This window comes from Rana temporaria, chromosome 1 (assembly GCF_905171775.1).
Source record: "Rana temporaria chromosome 1, aRanTem1.1, whole genome shotgun sequence".
Taxonomy (NCBI): Eukaryota; Metazoa; Chordata; class Amphibia; order Anura; family Ranidae; genus Rana; species Rana temporaria.
In genome coordinates, this window is record NC_053489.1 from 508,107,770 (window position 1) to 508,128,000 (window position 20,231).

Sequence of the window (20,231 nt, forward strand, 5' to 3'; positions counted from 1 at the left end):
CCTCCGCATTAAAGTGGAGTTCCACCCATAAATATAACATTACATCAGTAGTTTTAAACAAATGTCATTAGTCCTTTACAAATTTTTTTTTTTTTTTTAGATGCCTTCAAAGTGTTGTTGCTAGGCAGAATAGTTAATCTTCCCACTTCCTGCACCTAGGTGCTTAAAGCTTCCTAACCTACACCGCACAGACTCCTGGGAATGTAGTGGGTGTAACTTTCCAGGAGTCTGTGCACTCCCCAGTCTCAAAGAATCATGTGACTTGGACAGCACAGGTGCTGAAACCTGATCTGACACTGCTTGTGCAGCACTGAGCATGTGCAAGATCTGCAAGGCTGAAATCCAGGAAGTCATACAGTCTGGCTTGATGATGCCCACACTTAAGATGGCCCCAGTCAATTTCTATTTTATAAAGTGTCTAAATGCTGTAACAACCTAACAAAACGGACCTTAGTTTACAGACTAACTTTACTAGAATACATTAAGCTTGTGTATTACAAGGGTATTTATATTTAAAAAGTGAAACTGTGGCCGGAACTCCGCTTTAAGATAGGATAAATAGATATTTTGTACCTGATGGTCTCATCCTATTGGTACCATCTCAAACCTCCAAAATTCTTATAGGCTGTTAGCACATTTTCCAGGTGCTGAAATAACGCGCTACACTTATCCTGGTGCTTTTCTCCAAGGACACTAGCAAAAATACAGTAAGTGAGTGAGTGAGTGAGTGAGTAACTTGTATAGCGCTAACAAATGCAAACTGAATCGCCTCAAGGCAGTAGGCCTGCAGCCAATTGTGAAAAGATCTGGAAATGGGCCTACGTCTATCATCCTTCTCCCGCTCCTCAGATCTTTTTATCTGACTAATGCCCTGTACACACGATCGGACCTTTGTCCAACCAAATTCACGTCAGAATTCCGACGGAATTCCATCAGAGGAAAAGAGAACATGTAAACTCCTATGGAATTCATCGTAATTTCCCATGGAATTATTTCGATGGGGCATACACACGGTCGGAATTTCCGATGGAAAAAGTCAGTCTGACTTTTTCCATCGGAAATTCCGATCATGTGTACGGGGCATTAAACATGAACTCTTTACAAGTTTGTAGAAGGGATAATTTATCCACAAACTCCTCTTTCAATATTTTTTTCTTTCACATTTATCAATAAGTGGTAGCGTAGTGGACACATTTCACAAGTCAGTGCTTCTTTAAAGTGGATTCACTTTCCCAGTCATTCACACAGAGTTAATCCAGCGCTGAGCAATCCTCTTTTAATGTTCAGTGAAAATTAACAGAATTCCAGATAAAAACTTGCCAAATTATAAAGTCCGTTTCTCTGTTCTTGCTTTGTGTTACAGGGTATTTATATATCCTGGTAATATACAATGAACTTTGGATCACCTCATATTATGATAAACATAGCATAACATATGATAAACATGTCCAGGCTCTAGATATGTAAATAACCTGTAACACAAAGCAAGAACAGAGAAACGGACTTTATAATTTGGCAAGTTTTTATCTGGAATTCTGTTAATTTTCACTGAACATTAAAAGAGGATTGCTCAGCGCTGGATTAACTCTGTGGCAAGACTGGGCACAGATGATAGGGAATCTTATACTCTACATTGCGACATCAAAAACAAAAAAACAGTTTTTTGGGGTTTACATCCACTTTAAGTCCGGGTTCATATTAGCTGGGGCCACAGCTCGCAGGGTGTGTCCCTGTTCTCCGTTTCAGGTGCAGATCAGGTCAGAATTTTTGCCTGAATTTGGACCTGAAATGGAGACAAGGACACACAGCACCCTTTTCCAATGCAGACAATGGCCGTCTCGGAGGTGTGTGAACTGGCTCCATTGAGAGCCAGTCACAGTCTCCTGTCATGGGGAAACCCGCATCCAATTCACATAAGTGTGAACCCAACCTAAAGCAAGTCTTGGGCACTGAAGGGTCAATCACATTGGCCATAGGTGGCTCATTGGCAGTTACAAAAAATTGAGCGCTCAATGTACGATTCATTTGAGGGGGAATGTTAATGGCAGCATTCTGTACTGGAAAACCAACAGACACTGAAGGGTTAACAGTAGTAGCTGCAGGAAACCATACAGAAGCGGGATCAGCAGGAGGTACACCAGCTGAATAACCAAGCATGATAGCTAATTTAGACAGAGAAGTCATTAAACAATTTAGCATCTGCCACCTCACCGAGACTGAAAGGACAGTGAAACAACAGGGGATCTACACATAAATGGTGCCCCCCTTTAACAGTAGTGATGTATCGGCCAGTGGATGGAACCAGAGCTTTGCAAAAGGGGTCCAAGCATCTACTAAAAGTTGAATTTCCAGCCTTTCTTTTTTAATTAGTGGCAGAGTTACTTTGAGATTTCAATTAAAATATTTACAAAACCTTGGAGCAGGATAAAAGGTATTTCTGTGTAGCATCCAAGGAGAATGATACTACAGTTGATATACCACTTTTCCAATATCCTATTTGCGTTACCAATATCATTTCCACATGAATTTAAGCTTTAAATATTAATATTGAATCTCGGCTTTAAAACAGATCTATATTCCAATACACCTCTACATGCGCGTGATTACAGTAAGGAACCCCAGGCGTCGCTCCTAGCAACAGGAGTTTGGAGGTTCTCTACATGATATCACCTGCAGCATGCAGGGATGTATTAGGTTACTAAGGGAGATGCCACAAAATAGCACCAACCCTTAGCCAAGAAAAGTTTTAAGTAGAACAAGTTCAAACTATTAGGCCGAGGCCTATAAGACATTTGTACTCATGCCAAGCTTGTGTTATTTGAGAGTTGTAGTATAAGGTGACCAGATTTTTTAATGAAAATCCGGAGACATTTTTTTTTACTAGTAATGGCATTACTAGTTTTTACTAGTAATGGCAGCAATCAGTGACTCTCTGTCCATCGCCGCCGCCGACCCGCCTCACAGCCTGTCAAGTCTTACTCTTTGGACCCCGGCTACTACTGGGTGGGGAGGAAGATCACTCCACCAGGGAGGGCAAGGAGTTAAGCAGGCAGGCGGACTTGAGCCAAGGCAGAAGAACTTGCGAGCGGAGCTGAATGGTCATGCACCTGAAACTGAAGAAATATTCCCTCCACTCCGACCAGCACACGATCATCAGAAAGGGGTACAGATAATGGAAAAAAATACACCCCCCTAAGCTAGTAGGAGCGGTGGAGCGGGGTGTGTAATTCAGATTTTTTTTATTCTGCACTGACTGTCTTTGAAATTGCCCCAGCCAATGTTTAAATCCAATCCGGGGACAAAACCGGGGACAGACTTGGTCTGGGGACAGGGTCCTCAATCAGGGGACTGTCCCCTGAAACCGGTAGTTTAGGTAATTACAGTAGCATACTTGAAGTAATTCCTATTGCACCATTAATATTGCTTGAGAGAGGCAGTATAGCTCATTATTAGTTGCAAGAGGGAGGCAGTATAGCTCAGGTATGTAGTATGCATAGATGAGGTATTTATAGCTGCATATATTAGATAGACATAGCATTGGTATGTTGTAGGTTGCTGAGCCTTTTAGTTAGTATTTAGCTAGCAGGATTTAGCATAGTAGCATCTCCCATATAACATGTTGATAAGCAGACGGCATATGTAATAGCAGTTGAAACACTAATAGTAGATCTTCTATATGACTATAAATGTAGCAAGGGTTACTTATCCGTTTGTAGCTTCTAAGGATAGGAGAAAAGTTCTCATGAAAGAGGATGATTGCCAAATGTCCTGTAGTTGGTTTGCAACAGTGTTGTAACTAACGGCGTTAAAATAAACTCTGTTACCTAACGATGCACCTTTTGAGGGAACGAGTAATCTACCTGATTACTTTTCCCCTCGCGGTAACGCCGTTTTCATTACTTGGGCGGCGTTACCGCAATTACATCTACCGCGTGCGGGGGGGCAGAGGGGGTGATGTGGCCACAGGCCTGAGCTGGCCTGTGATTCGGTCACGGCGCGCCATGTGGCCACAGAGCTGGCCTGTCTGTGATCGTGGCCCGGGTGGCGCTGGTGCATGCCCGGGCACGCGCCTGAAGTCTCCCGCCCGCCTGTCACGAGAGCTCCCAGCTCAGCCGCGCCGACATCTCCCCGCAGAGGCTCCACTCCTGATCAAAGACTCAGCTGAGCTCATCAGCACCGACCGTGGCCCTGCGAAGAGAAAGAGACAGACGAGTGACACAGACAGTAAGAGCAGGCAGCGCAGGAGAGAAGTGAGGACCGGCATCATGTGTGGATTGGAAGTGTCTGGGACTCGGGTGGGGGGGAGAGCGGCCTAGTTTAGGGCTGGGGCCGGCCTGGGCATGTGGATGTGGAATCTTATCTGATATTGTACAGTATTGGTATTGCATTTGCTGGGCATGTGGAGGTGGAATCGTATCCGATATTTGTATTGCATTTGCTGGGCATGTGGAGGTGGAATCTTATCTGATATTTGTACATTGCATTTTCTGGGCATGTGGAGGTGGAATCTTATCTGATATTGTACATTGCATTTGCTGGGCATGTGGAGGTGGAATCTTATCTGATATTGTACAGTATTGCATTTGCTTGGCATGTGGAGGTGAATAGGTGATGATATTGTAATGTACAGTCAGTATTGCTGGGCATGTGGAGGTGAATAGCCTATTCACCTCCACATGCCCAGCAATACTGACTGTACATTACAATATCATCAACTATTCACCTTCACATGGCCATCAATACTGACTGTACATTACAATATCATCTCCTATTCAGAATAGGTGATGATATTGTAATGTACAGTCAGCATTGCTGGCCATGTGGAGGTGAATAGGTGATGATATTGTAATGCACAGTATTGCTGGGCATGTGGAGGTGAAGTGTGATGAATCTGATATTGTACAGTATTGCATTTGCGGGGCATGTGGAGGTGATGAAATTGTACAGTATTGCTGGGCATGTGGAGGTGGAGTGTGATGATATTGTACAGTATTGCTGGGCTGCCCACCAGCAGCAATACTGTACAATATCATTCATCACACTCCACCTCCACATGCCCAGCAATACTGTACAATATCATCACACTCCACCTCCACAAAAAAAAAGTCACAGGGACTTTGCTGAGTAACTAATTACTTTTTCAATGTAGTAACTGAGTCACTAATGCAATTACTTTTCCGGAGAAGTAATTTGTAACTGTAACTAATTACTTTTTTAAAGTAAGATGAGCAACACTGGTTTGCAGAGAGCTGTATTGCAGAGAAGAGATCAGCTGCAAAGGAGTAGTGGTTTCCAGGAATGATGTTGCAGCATAGGGAGCTCAGGAAGTGGCTGGTGTAACAGGGCGTCAACGCTGACAAGCTGTAGCTCACTCTAGCACTGCTCCACGACTGACATACGGCTGGCGATAATAGAACAACACCTGTATCTCCTATGCAGGCCTTTATAGGCAGGAGATCAGGTGTAACACATTGCAGTCAGATTCAAAATAGAGCGCCGTATAAGACGCACTTCCGCATTCCAGGCTGGAACGCATCACTGCGCCGGGCGATGACGTCATCGCACGAGTGCCGTATGCGGTCCACCGGGGAACAAACTACGACGCCGAAGCGCCCATACAGAGAGAGGAGCAGTAGAGCAGCGGCGCTTGTTACAAAAACACAAAACACAATAACAGAAAAGAAGCATGAACACCATTTTATATTCCTTCACTATGTTAAATGCCTATAGTCTTATGTTTATCACATTTTGAAACGGTCTTTTCCATTAACACATGTGCATCCATGTGTTTTTTTATATTCGTTGGTGAGTTTTACATTGTGCTCTTGCATTGATCACTTCAAGTGCAGATACATTCACCACCTTCCAGTCCAGGCCATGTTTCAGAACTGTCACACTTTAAATGTGCAGCCATGCAACACTGTACTCAAATTATATTTATATGGGTTTTGTTTTTTAGACAGATGGTATATAATCTTCTACTGTATTTTTATTTATTTATTTTTCTATATAAACAAAAATATATTGAAAAAACAATAGTTTTCTTAGTTTTTGTTACAAAATTTTGCAAATATATATTCTTTCTTCATAAATGTAGGCCAAAATGTATTCTGCTCAATTTACCCAAATAACCCAAATCAGTGTATAATATTTAATCTGTGTGCAAGTTACAAACCTTGATTTATATATTTGAAAATTGATCAGTTCTTATATACTAACTTGATTGAGGCCCTAAAATGCCAGGACAGTACACCCCTTTCCCCAAATGAATCCATCTTATGGAATGTAGATGGTCCAATGTATTTATTGAGACATATGTTGAGTTTTTTTAAGTTGCAATTTGTTGTCACAATTTTTTTGGAAATCGAAGAAATTAAATTTGTCACAACGTAGTCATTTTAACATGTTATTTCTCACATGCAGCATAGGCATTCTTAAAATTACACATTTTGCTATGCCTCCTGAGTATGGGCATACCACATCCGTGAGACTTTTCCACAGCCTAGATGCATACAGGGGCCCGAAATCCAAGGAGCACCTTTGGGCTTTCAAGGAGCATATATTATGCATCTAATTTCCTGACTATCACAGGCCCTGGAGCACCAGGACAGTGGAATGACCACATTTTGGAAGGCAAACACCACAAGGTATTTTTTGAACGGCATAGTAAGTCTTTTGAAAATTTAATTTTTCGCCACAAGTTTTTGAAAAATGCAGAAAAGAAAATGAAAATATTTCTTTTTAAACACAAAGTTGTCAATTAAAAATATATCCCTCACACCTAGCATAGGCATACTTAGAATTACACCCAAAACACATTGGGCCAGATCCACAAAAGGGATACGACGGCGTATCTACTGATACACCGTCGTATCCCTGTTTCTATCTTTGGAACTGATCCACAGAATCAGTTTCCAATAGATAGGGAGAAGATCCGACATGTGTAAGGGACTTACACTGTCGGATCTTAGGATGCAGTACCTCGGACGCCGCTGGGGGCATTTCTCGTCGAAATGCCGCTTCGGGTATGCAAATTAGCACTTACGGAGATCCACAAAGCTTTTACGCTTCGTTTTTTCTCCGTAAGTATTAGTTTGCAAACGCAATATTAGGGCTGCTTTTACAAGGCCTAAACTGTGAAAACCGCACAAAGCACGTCGGGAAAATGACGTTGTGAGCATGCGCAGTACGTCCGGCGCGGGAGCGCGCCTAATTTAAATGGGACTCGCCCCATTTGAATAGGAACGCCTTGCGCCGGCTGGATTTAAGTTACACAGCCGAAAATTTCTAGGTAAGTGCTTTGTGGATCGGGCACTTAGGTAGAAATTTTGCGGCAGTGTAACTTAAATGGGAATATTTAAGTTACGGCGGCTGGCTGTGGATCTGGCCCATTGTGCTTTTCCTCCCGAGTAAGGTAATACTACATGTATGAGATTTTTTCACAGCCTAGCCACATAGAGGCCCAAAGTCCAATGAGCTCCTTCGGGCATTCCAGGGGCATAAATTACTAATTTAATTTCCTGACTACCCATCACATTTTTCTAGGCAATGGAGCACCAAGACAGTAGAAACACCCACAAAAATTAACACATTTTATAGCGTAAACACTCCAAGGTAATTTTTAAGAGGCATGGAGCGTCTTTTGAAAATGTAATTCTTTTTGCCACAAGTTTTAGGAAAATGTGGAAAGAAAATAAAAAAAATAATTGATTGACACAAAGTTGTCATTTTAAAAAGATAATTCTCACTCTCAGCATAGAATTACAATCCAAAGCACATACTGCTACTGCTCACAAGAATGGTGATATTTATCGGACATTGTATTTTGTGCATCACACAAATCAGCCACTTGTATCAAAACCAATGTACTGTAATGGTCGCCTCTATATTAATGGTCAGAGAATATAGCCTAATTTATGTAGCATCATCACTTATAGCAGTAAACATTGGTAAAAGCCAAGCAAGCCTAGCCTACTGGAACTGGGCTGTGCCCCCCTGGAATGCCTCAATGGTCACTGAATAGGAGTGCTTGTGTGGGGTCCAAGGGGTTAAAGCAGGCGATACAACTCATCCTTACTGACTGTAAAATGCTTTTTGAAGAACATTTGGATCTTTCATCATAGAGCATTGCACATGTGAATTAAAGTGGCACAATAAATATGTTTCTTATAAAAAGTAAAATTGTATTTATACCTTAATGATCAAAGTTTGCTGTAGCATTTCCCTTCAACTAATTCTCATATATGTATTTTTGTTTTGTCTAAAATCTATTGCAAACACATTTTGATCTTACAAGCCCCTACTATTTCAGTGGCTTTCTGTTTGTCAATGACCAAGCATAGAAGTGGGTCCATTTTATCATGGTCAGGATTTATTCTTTCCTCTTCTCCAGGATGCTGTGCCAATACACAACAATTAAATGCTTCTACAGAAGCTGCATTCAGGGTGTAACAGGAGGAATAAAGCAGTAGCCATTCACAGCTTGCTACAGCCAATAGACAGAACTGACCTGGCAGATAAAAACCTGTCTAATGCCCCATACACACGGTCCGACAAGAAAAGTCAGATGTGAGCTTTTGGTTGGAAATTCCGACCGTGTGTAGGCTCCATTGGACTTTTCCTGTCGGAATTGTTTGTAGCTGCTGACTTAAAAAAAAAAAAAAAATTGTAGGTGTGCACCCGCACTTTAACTGCTTGCCGACCAGCCGCCGCAGTTATACGGCGGCAGGTCGGCTCCCCTGCGCGAGAGCCCATAGCTATACATCGACTCTCACACAGGCCACTAGGGGCACGTGCGCGCCGCCTCCCCTCAGCTCGCCCCCTGACTCCCGTGCACGTCCCCGCCGGGCACACGCGATCGCTCATTACAGAGCAAGGACCGGGGAGCTGTGTGTGTAAACACACAGCTCCCGGTCCTGTCAGGGAGAGAAATGCTGATCTTCTGTTCATACAATGTATGAACAGAAGATCAGTCATTTCCCCATGTCATTCCACCCCCCCTACAGTTAGAACACACCCAGGGAACATACTTAACCCCTTCCCGCCCCCTAGTGTTAACCCCTTCACTGCCAGTGGCATTTTTATAGTAATCCAATGCATTTTTATAGCACTGATCGCTATAAAAATGCCAATGGTCCCAAAAATGTGTCAAAAGTGTCCGAAGTGTCCGCCATAATGTCGCAGTACCGAAAAAAAATCACTGATCGCCACCATTACTAGTAAAAAAAAATATTAATAAAAATGCCATAAAAATGCCCCCTATTTTGTAAACGCTATTACTTTTGCGCAAACCAATCAATAAACGCCTATTGTGATTTTTTTTATGAAAAATATGTAGAAAAATATGTATCGGCCTAAACTGAGGAAAAAAAATGTTTTTTTATATATTTTTGGGGGATATTTATTATAGCAAAAAGTAAAAAATATAATTTTTTTTCAAAATTGTCGCTCTATTTTTGTTTATAGGGCAAAAAATAAAAACTGCAGAGGTGATCAAATACCACCAAAAGAAATCTCTATTTGTGGGGAAAAAAGGACGCTAATTTTGTTTGGGAGCCACGTCGCATTACCGCGCAATTGTCAGTTAAAGCGACGCAGTGCCGAATCGCAAAAAGTGCTCTGGTCTTTGACCAGCAATATGGCCCGGGGGTTAAGTGGTTAAGGTCAATAAACCTCAAGATTACACAGGCATGGCCTGAAGTCATGTCAAAGTCGAGTCAAAGTCGCAGCAAAGTCGTGTGACTTTCAGGTTGCACAAGTGTGAAAGGGGCCTAAAGAACAGGAGAATTTAGTTTGCTTTAAGAAAGTTCTTACACAACACTAAAATGACAAGAGTAACAAGCTTGTTCATCATGGAACCATGTTTCAATGCAACAAGGTCAGGTAAAGTAGAAGTACAGAAAGCTGGATAGTCAAAAGAATTCAGAAGATATCAAAATGTAACACCTCTGCAGCAGTAGGTGAAATATCGCAAAGGTAATCATAATAGCAAATATAGAAGGAAGAGAAGAAATATTGCAATTAAACTAAGGGGCAATCTTAAGAAGATCTTCAAATACTTTAATGGAAAGGGATTAAAAACAGATTGAACTATAGGCCTCTTTCAGGGTCTGATGAGCAGGCATATTATGGATGATGAAGACGAAAAATAGGTATAAACAGATTATTAGTCACAGGATGAAGCTGCATTTTAAAAATCAAGGAAAAAAACTGCAAATGTTGAATGTTCTGTAACTGAATAGGGCAGTGCGGTTGTGTTTTGAATTTGACCAAATATATTGACAGGGCTTTAACATAGCTATTACGTATTACTGTAAAAATAATTACACAGAATAAAGTGTGGCCATGTTTTCGTTAGGAACGTATTATTTTAGCCACTGGAAGTGTAACGATTCAGCTGTCATTTTGTATTAACACTTCCAGCAGCAGCATTACTCCCATCCATCTGTGCAGAACTGCTGTGAGTTATTTTGGACAATTTATTATTTAGCTCGATAGCTTGTTTGCAGGTTCATGAGTTTTGAGCATTTTTTATAATAAACAGGAAGGTCAAATTATCCAAAGATTTTAGAATTCATGGTTATTTTATTGAAATTCTGATCCTCGCAACAATAGTTCCTATATTTCCATCCCACCACTTTCCCTTCTGTTCAAGGCCTTTCTCTTTTTCTTTCTACCTCCTCTTCTAGTTCTTCTGTATTTCATTCCTCTTTTTCTAAAACTTCTTCTGTTTCATTGGTGTTATATAGAAACATGATTTTATTCCTTCTTTAAAATTATTCTGTCACTGTAAATATCAGAATCATAAGCGTGCTCAGGGGTGGTGCCAGGTGTGCAGTGCCGACTCCCCCTACTGCCAAGGCTTCCCTACATGTTGCCAGTACTGCTGGCTTCCCTGCTCTTCCCTCGGCTGCTGTTGGGGATGTGCACACCCCAATGCAATAGGCTGCACACTCCTATGATCAGAATCAAAGTCCTCCCTTCAAAATATCCTTACTCTTCCTTCTGCCTGTGGTACTGGATCTTGTGATTTCCTGTGGCTGAAACATCCTCCAACAGCCCCCATCACAAAGAAGTGGAGAAAGAAAACACACCCTTTCCACCTGGTTGCACCCCCTCTCTCCGGTCCACCTGGCTGTACCCCTCTTCTCTTGTCCACCTTGCTGTATCTCCCTTCCACCTGGCTGCACCCCCTCTCCTGCCCACCTGGCTGCATCCACCCTCCACCTGGTTGCATCCCTCCCCTCCTGTCCACCTGGCTCCATTTCCCCCACCTGTCTGCACCCCTCCTCTTCTGTCCACCTAGCTCTGTCCTCCCCCTACCTGGCCCTCTCCTGTCCACCTGGCTCTGTCCTCCCCCACCTGGCTGCACCCCCTCCTGTCCACCTGGCTGCACCCCCTTCTCCTGTCCATCTGGTTCTGTCCCCCTCCCACCTGGCTGCACCCCCCCTCCTGTCTACCTGGCTCTGTCCTTCCCTCACCTGGCTGCACTCCCACTCCTGTCCACTTGGCTCTGTCTCTGTTTACTGGGCTCCGCTATCTCACCTGTAGGCCCGGGGAGGTCATGGGAAAGATGGCGGGAGCTCTCATCCACTGAGCCTGCCTCCTGAGCAAAGACAAGGAAATTATGTGTATGACGTCACTTCCTGAGTCAGCGCCGCCATTCTACAGAAGCTGTGCTCAGGGAAGCAGCTGATGGAACACCATCTGTGTTCCATTAGCTGTAGCGGAGTACAGAGGACACATCCAGAATCTAATAGATCCTGAATGTCTAATAAAGAGTAGCTGTCACCTATATCCTATCACATAGGGGGTTATTGGTCCCCTATGTAATGGCAACAAAAGTTGTAAAAAAATATTAAAAATAAAAATAAAACTTTTTCAACATTTAAAGAGACACATAAAAAAACATTTAAGAGCCGCCCCACTCCCTGCACACATGCGCATGCGATTGCCCTACACATGTTATGTATCACCGTTCACGCCGGAATGAGAGCAATAATTCTAGCACCAGGACTACTGCATAACACTAACCTGATGTCCTGTAGGGGCTTTTAAAGTGTTGCCTATGAAAAATATAGGATACCAAAGTTTTTCGCCGTTTCATGGGTGCACACACGCAAAGCCCCTATAGTTCATCAGTTTTGTTTTATGCAGGAGTTCTGGTGCTAGAATTATTGAATTCATTTAGATTTTTTTGGGGTGTACAAGTAGCTGGTCTTGCCCAGGGCGCAGAATAGTCTAGCACCAGCCCTGCATATACTGATATGCTGTATAATTCCTGGGAAATTTACAACTATAGGATAGTTTATACTATTTTTATTGTGATAAAGTTTTGCTTTTATTTATCTTTACTCATGCATGCATTAATGTCTTTTGTTTCCAAGAATGAAGAGTTCATGCTTCTTAGAAGGGCAATTCTCATTGCATCATAGGGACCCCCCTTGAGTGGAGGACCACTTAGCAAAAGTTTACAAACCCTGATACCGCGTACACACGATAATTTTTCGGGTTGTAAAAAACAACGTTTTTCAGGCTCCAGAAAACTACGTTTTTTCAACTTGATCATTAAAATGGTCTTGCCTACACACGATCGTGAAAAAAAATGCTCTAGCAAAGTGCGGTGACCTACAACACGTACGACGGCACTATAAATGGGAAGTTTTATTCGGATGATGTCACCCTTTGGGCTGCTTTAGCTGAGTTTGTGTTAGTAAAAGCAGATTTGCGCTTTTCTGTCTGTTACAGCGTGATGAATGTGCTTACTCCATTACGAACGGTAGATTTACCAGAAGGAGTGCTCCCGTCTCATAACTTGCTTCTGAGCATTCGTGGATTTTTCATGTCGTTAAAGCCCACACACGACCATTTTGTACAACCCGAAAAACGTCAACGTTAAAAACGTCGTGAAAAAATAGAGCATGTTCGAAAATAAAATTGCCCGTTTTTTAGAACCCAAAAAATGCTCTAAAGCCCACACACGATCGTTTTTAATGACATTTAAAAAAATGAATTTTTTTAGAACCCAAAAAACGGTCGTGTGTGTACGCGGCATAATAGTTAGATTTCCATCACCCTGGTAGGAGGGTGGCTTTATATACTTTTGTGCTCTGTTCATTAGCGTGGATGTTATTTATAACATAAAAATGGGAGAGCCATACTCTTAACTTAATAAACCTTTAAAAATGTAATAAAATAATCACAGTAAAGCCTGGTACACACTGACAGCTTCAGTCAGAGCTGCTGTACTAACCATGGGTTAGCCCAGTGATCTTCCCCCCACTGAGCCCCCTCCCAGATTCTCGTAGGAGATACGCCGGCGTATCTCCAGATACGCCGTCGTATCTCTGAGTCTGAGCCATCGTATCTTGGCGCCTGATTCAAAGAATCAGATACGCAAGAATTTGTATAAGATACGACCAGCGTAAGTCTCCTACGTCGTCGTATCTTAACTGCATATTTACGCTGGCCGCTAGGGGCGTGTACGCTGATTTACGCCTAGAAATATGTTAATTTAGCTAGATACGCCAATTCACGAACGTACGCCCAGCCAACGCAGTACAGATACGCCGTTTACGTTAGGCTTTTCCCGGCGTAAAGTTACCCCTGCTATATGAGGCGCAGATGAGGAGTAGCAATGTTAAGTATGGACGTCGGAACAGCGTTGAATTTTTCACAATTTACGCAGTTTGTGTAAGTCGTTCGCGAATAGGGCTGTGCATCATTTACGTTCACGTCGAAAGCATTGGCTTCTTTCGGGTTAATTTGGAGCATGCGCACTGGGATACTTTCACAGACGGTGCATGCGCCGTTTGTAAAAAGCGTCATTTATGTGGGGTCACATTAAATTGACATAACACACGCCCACATCTTCCACATTTGAATTAGGCGGGCTTACGCCGCAGAAACTTTGGTTCGAGAATACTGCACTTGCCTGTCAAAGTTGCGGAGGCGTAACGTAAATAGGATACGTTACACCCACACAAAGATGCACGCTTCTACGTGAATCCGGGCCTCTATGTACTTAGGCAACCTTTAAACTTTATTTGATATAGAGCCCCTCACATTGCCAACAACTAAACGATGAAATGATGGCATGATTTTGTATTCTCTATTATCTAACTAGTGTTTTTATCTTCTTCAAAAATTTTGTCTCATTTAGAAAACGCTAACGCATCATAGAAGCTGTAGATCAGTGGTCCCATAACTGTGGCCTGTGGGATGGATCCTGCCGATCTGCTTGCCTTTAACCACCCCATGGGACACTTCCTCCCTTTCACACAAACAATACAGCACATTTTCCTGAAACCAATGATGGTTATGTGTCTAGGCCTTCCACTGACACCAATATTGGAAAACTATTCCTCCCACTAATACCAATGATAGGTCACTATTCTTTGTATTCTTTGTACTGACATCAATGATAGGGCACCATTCCTCCTTCCACTGACTACAGGTGCTTATGCTTAGTTATCATTTTAATCCCACTGACTGGAGCATAGTTTTCACCCACTAGCCTGACCCCCCTTAAGTCTAAAGAACAGTAAACTTTATTTGTGTTGGATGTTTCCTGCTTAGATTAGGGATGAGTTAAAAGTATTTGTGTTCTGTTTGATGTAGATTCAACAAACATTGCTAAAGTTTGGGTGCCGAATCCAAACACCTCTGAAATCATTGGAAACCAAATGTTAAAACACAGTAGTGGCCCCTGAATGCTAGGCAGAACTTTATCAATACATTTTTTTAAATATAATTAATAAAACAATAACATACTCATAAGTGTGGAGTTTAATGGCTGCGGCCTTTATTATAGGTATATTAGATATATTTATATATCAACTGTAAATATCAAATACTGATATTAATCAAACAATCAATAACTATATATATATAGCTTAGCTATTAAAGCTTAAGCTAATCATACTTTAAAAGCCATAAAGTCCCTTTTCAACGAAAAAGACAAAGACCTCATAATATGCGCTGCGACGAGGGAGGGAGGGAGGGATCTGCTTTCTTCTCTTAATCCCCGCTGCTTGTGCTTGTTGTGATGCACCTTCTTTACTTATATAGGTCCAAACTTGTGCCAAGGACCGTTATTAACTCCTAGTCCAATCACATGTAAGCATTAAAACTGTCAAAAGCTGGTTTAAAACATATACATTTTAACTGTCTGCCAGCATTCCATATGTGGTGGGCGGGGACATTTCTTGCCCCACCCTGCACATTTTTTTTTTGGTTACTAGGCAAGGAATTGTCAAACAAATGGCATGGGCGGCTGGGCAATGCCCTGGAGAACATGCATCAAAGCAAAAAAAAAAGTCATATACAGTATATATACAGTCCTAATCAAAAGTTTAAGATCATATTTTACATTGTTGGATCTTAACAAGGTTCCAAGTAGAGCTTCAACATGCAACAAGAAGAAATGAGAGTGAGACAAAACATTTTTTGAGCATTCAATTAATTGAAAATAATGAATAAACTAAAAAAGGCTGTTTTTCAGCTGATCAAAAGTTTAGGACCACACCTCCAAAAAAAAACAAAAAAAAACAGAATTCCAACTTCCAAACATGAACTCAGTAATGAGTAGCTCTGCCGTTATTGTTGATCATTTCAAAAATTTGTTTTGGCATGCTTGATGCAAGCGTTTCCATGAGGTGAGTGGGAACATTTCTCCAAGTGGTGAAGACAGCCGCACGAAGGCCATCTACTGTCTGGAACTGTTGTCCATTTTTGTAAACTTCCCTTGCCATCCATCCCCAAAGGTTCTCAATTGGATTTAGATCAGGGGAACACGCAGGATGGGCCAAAAGAGTGATGTTATTCTCCTGGAAGAAGTCCCTTGTCCTGCGGGCATTGTGTACTGTGTACCAAAGATTTTGGTTTATTCTTCCATCTTGCTGGAAACAAGTGCAAGCATCCAAACAGCATAAACAAAATCAAACATAAAATAAACCCTGGCCAGTTGGGGCGTCTATATTCACCACACAGGAACCTATCTATGGAGTCTGGCACAGCCTAGTGCTGGGCAGACACTGCTGGTCATACAGCAAAAAAAACAATAGTCTTTTGATTTTTATCACACAGAAAAATCAATTTCCTCCTCACCTCCTCAGAAGACTTTCAGCTACTGCTCTCTTTCACTCAGAAAGCCTCAGGATGCAGCAAATTAGTGGTAATCCTCTGGATTACTTATAGAGGCCTTAATTGCCTCATTCTGAACAGCTGAAGTCTTCCAATGCGCTTAGACCATTTCTAGCTACTTTTGCAGCCGACGCCTAATAACAATTGGTGTATTGTCTAAACAAGGCAGAAATGTATGTCCTGTCTGTGACAACACCCACAGATTTACCTGACTTTCTGTCACAATATATATATATATATATATATATATATATATATATATATATATATATATTTTTCTGTCTGTGGGAAGCAGCAATTATAGTAATGCTTTAGGGCAGGGGTCTCCAAACCTTCTCAATAAAGGGCCAGTTTATGGTCTTACAGACTTTTGGGGGGCCAAGTTGTGGCCTGACAGAATAGAAAATGCCCTGGCATTGGTGGGAGTAAACAATGACAAAGACTTGGTGGTCACAGAGAGTAAAAAAATAGTGCCCCATCCTTGGTGTCAGTGAGAGAATTAGTTCCCCATGTTTGGTGTCAGTGGGGGAATAGTACCCCCCTTTGTTGGTGTTAGTGGGAGGATAAGTGCCCTCATGGGCCAGCTAAAGGCAAGCAAAGGGCCATATCTGACCCACAGGGCACAGTTTGGAGACCCCTGTTTTGGGGCAACAGTAAAAATGCAAAAATCCTTAAAAAATGCCTGGAGGATGCTCCTAATCAGTCTGTGAAGTGACAAATCTGTAGGATTTATATAAATCCTCCTAAAGCAAAGCTGACATTTACAAACAAATATGTAGTTTAAATTGTCTGCAAATGGCAGCTTTGGCCGCGTTACTTCTTTTTGTAAGCAAGGGTTGAGGGATTCCCTTCATCTATAACAAACCCTCAACCTAGAGCCTGCTATTAATATTAACATAAAACAACTGTGTGAGATATCCACTGCAGTTTCTGTAGCAAACATTGACAGAAAGCTGTCATAGTGGTATAAATGCTGCTAATATATATGATGTTTGGCTCCAGCCAAATGTAGGAGAGACATCTCAGCTACTAGAGATATAACAGCATGCATCAACGATTCAATGGAGAGTAGAGAAAATTGAGTACTGTCCGTGATACATATTTTATTTGCACTAACTTACAATTTTTCAGAACAAGCTTTTGGGGTGTTACCCCTTCTTCAAAAATTGTATGTTAGTGCAAAAAAAAAAGTATCACGGACAGTACTTAATTTTCTCTGTCACAATTGCACTAATACGGCTACAATCACGTCAAGTATGAATGGAGAGTAGAGAAACCTATATGAAAAGCAATTCACCACTACTACAAAACCACATTTCAGAACTGTGTAAAACAAGCAGTTTAAATGTCTGAAGACATAATTCTGATACTACACAGTTCTTAGGAACAATTTAATCTAAATTAGTTTACCCAGATTCTGAAATAAACTCCATAATTTGAACGTTAGAAAAAGATGGGAACAAGTTTCAGCTCTGAAATGCATACTAAAACAACAGTCAAATGTGTAATATAGTTACCATTCATTCTTGTTTCCCTGGGACCATCAAATTGTGAGGATTCTGTTCCCGGGAAACAGGTGTCTACAATCTCCTCCTTTGGGAGCCAATCACTGCACAGTAAACATTGCACTGAACACTCTCTAATGCCTAGTACACACGTACGGATTTCCCGGCGGACTTTTTACCGCCGGAAACCCAAGGGGAAAGCCGAGAACCTGCTCAGTCAGTCTTTCCCCTACACACGGCCGGGTTTCCCAACAGGAAAACTGCCATGAGAGTTTTGGTCGAAAACCTGTGTGTATGCTCCACTGCAGTCTTTTCCCATAGGAAAACTACCGGCTTAAAAAACGCTGGGAATCACGGCGGGAAAAAAAAGAGCTGGTTCTTTTTTTTTTTCGGAAGTTTTCCTGTCGGGGAAAACTGCGATGGAGCATACACACGGCCGGGATTCCTGGTCAAAAGCTCTCATGGCAGTTTTTCCGAGTCCGACTTAAAACTTGTACGTGTGTACAAGGCTTAACTGAACTTATGCTTCCCAAGCTGAGGGTGAGACTAAAATAGCACCAGCAACGCGGCCTATGTAGTGATTTATCAATCCATGTGTGCGCCGACCTTTCCACCTGCTCCACCGCTTTACCCACCCCATTTTTTATTTACATTTGTGCAGTGTGACCTTAAGTGTTACTAAACCCACAACAGTAAACTCAGTCTGTATATGCAGTAAAGAATTCTTGTTATACTCACTGTGGAACCTAAGGAGTTAATCCTCTGCATTGTGTAAAAAGGCTGTTTCATCAATTTTCCTCTGATCTTCACCTTCTTCCAGTATCTCCAACTCATCTCCAGATATTATAGAGGAAAGGGGACAAGCTGCACATGCTAATTTTCCTGTGAATTATAGGAAAAAAGACTCCTCCCACAAGCTTTAAGACACACACTGATAGAACTCATAAGACTGTTCTAACTGCTGATGAGAAAAGGTATTTAGCAGTTTATACTTACTAAAACTATTGCATTCCCATGTTCTGTGTACTGCGGAAGACCAGATATAATGAATGCAGGGTTCTGGGTTTAGTAAAACCTTAAGTTGCCTGCCTCCCTAGGGCAATGCTTTGCCCCAGCAGCTATAGATTACCAGGAGACAGAAGCAGAGAGTCAGCCAGATGTGAGGGACACCAGGCACAATCTATATCCTAAACCTGACCTCTGAACTTTGTGAATGACTTACTCCCAACCTTAGAACTCTCTGCATACTTAATCGTGAGTGAGTGAGTGAGTGAGTGAAAAACTTATATAGCGCTGCACATGCGAACTAAATCGCCTCTGGGCGCTCGTTTGTCCATTTCTCCTTTGAACTCAAAAGAGATGGGTTTTGATCATTCTACTAAAGGTCAAGTGATTCTCCTCCAACCGAATGCTGGTTGGTAAAGCGTTCCATAGTCTTGTTGTGAGCTTTTAGTTTTTCGCATAGATATTGGGGGGCATTTCCTTGAACACATTTATGCGTCAGACAGAGTGCTTTGAAAGTAATTCTGGCTTTTACTGGCAACCAATGAAGGGTTCTCAGTGAAGGAGAGATTGATTCCCATGTTTTTTTCCCAGTCACCAGTCTAGCAGCCGTATTTTGAACGACTTGCAGACGGGTGATTTAGTACTTTGGGAGTCCGAGGTAGAGGGCATTTGCATAGTCCAGTCTGGAGTTAACAATTGTTCCCACCATGACTGCTATGTCCTCTTTAGGAATAAATGGAATAAGTCTGCGTAGTAGGCGCAGCAAATGGTGCGATCCGCTGACTACTGACCCTATTTGTGCATCCATTGTCATGTAGGTGTCGAAGATGACTCCGAGACTTTTGACTTTGGTGCTAGGGGTGATGATTTGGCCCAGAGTGGGCGGGGGTGTCCAAGTTGTTGCAAGTTGATTCTTTCGATTGGCGTGAAACAGGAGCAGTTCTGTTTTCAATCCGTTGAGTTTAAGATAACTCTTTGTCATCCAGTTTTCTATCAAAGAGAGGGATTTCTCTAGCCCTAGATGATGATTCTTTTTGTTGCAGATGCGAAAGTACAGTTGTGTGTCATCTGCATAAGAGTGGTAAAGTAGCTTTTGGCTACTGATAATCCTGATCCCTAAACCCTCTGTGTTACATATTCCTGATCTCTAAACTCTGTGCATTACTTAATCCTGACCCCTGAGATTCTGCAATACTTAATCCTGACTTAAACCTGAACTCTGTGTTTTATTTAATTCTGACCCCACTACATTATATAACCCTGACCCCTGAACTCTATGCATTACTTTCTCCTGACCCTTGACTTGAGCTTTCTGCATTACTCCTGCCATTGAACTCTGACACTTAATCCTGATCCCTAAATCTTTGTGTTACTCAATCCTAACTTAGTCCAGATCCTGAACTCTGTGTGTTCCTTAATTGTAACTCTTAAACTCTGTGCTCTCAGAACATGTTCAGGTTGTATTTAATCATACCCCTTTAAGCCTCACCCATTGATACCACAATTTGGTTATACCCATATTTCACCACAGCATAATGTGCACCTTGCATCAATTAATTTTTTCATGGTGCCCAAAGT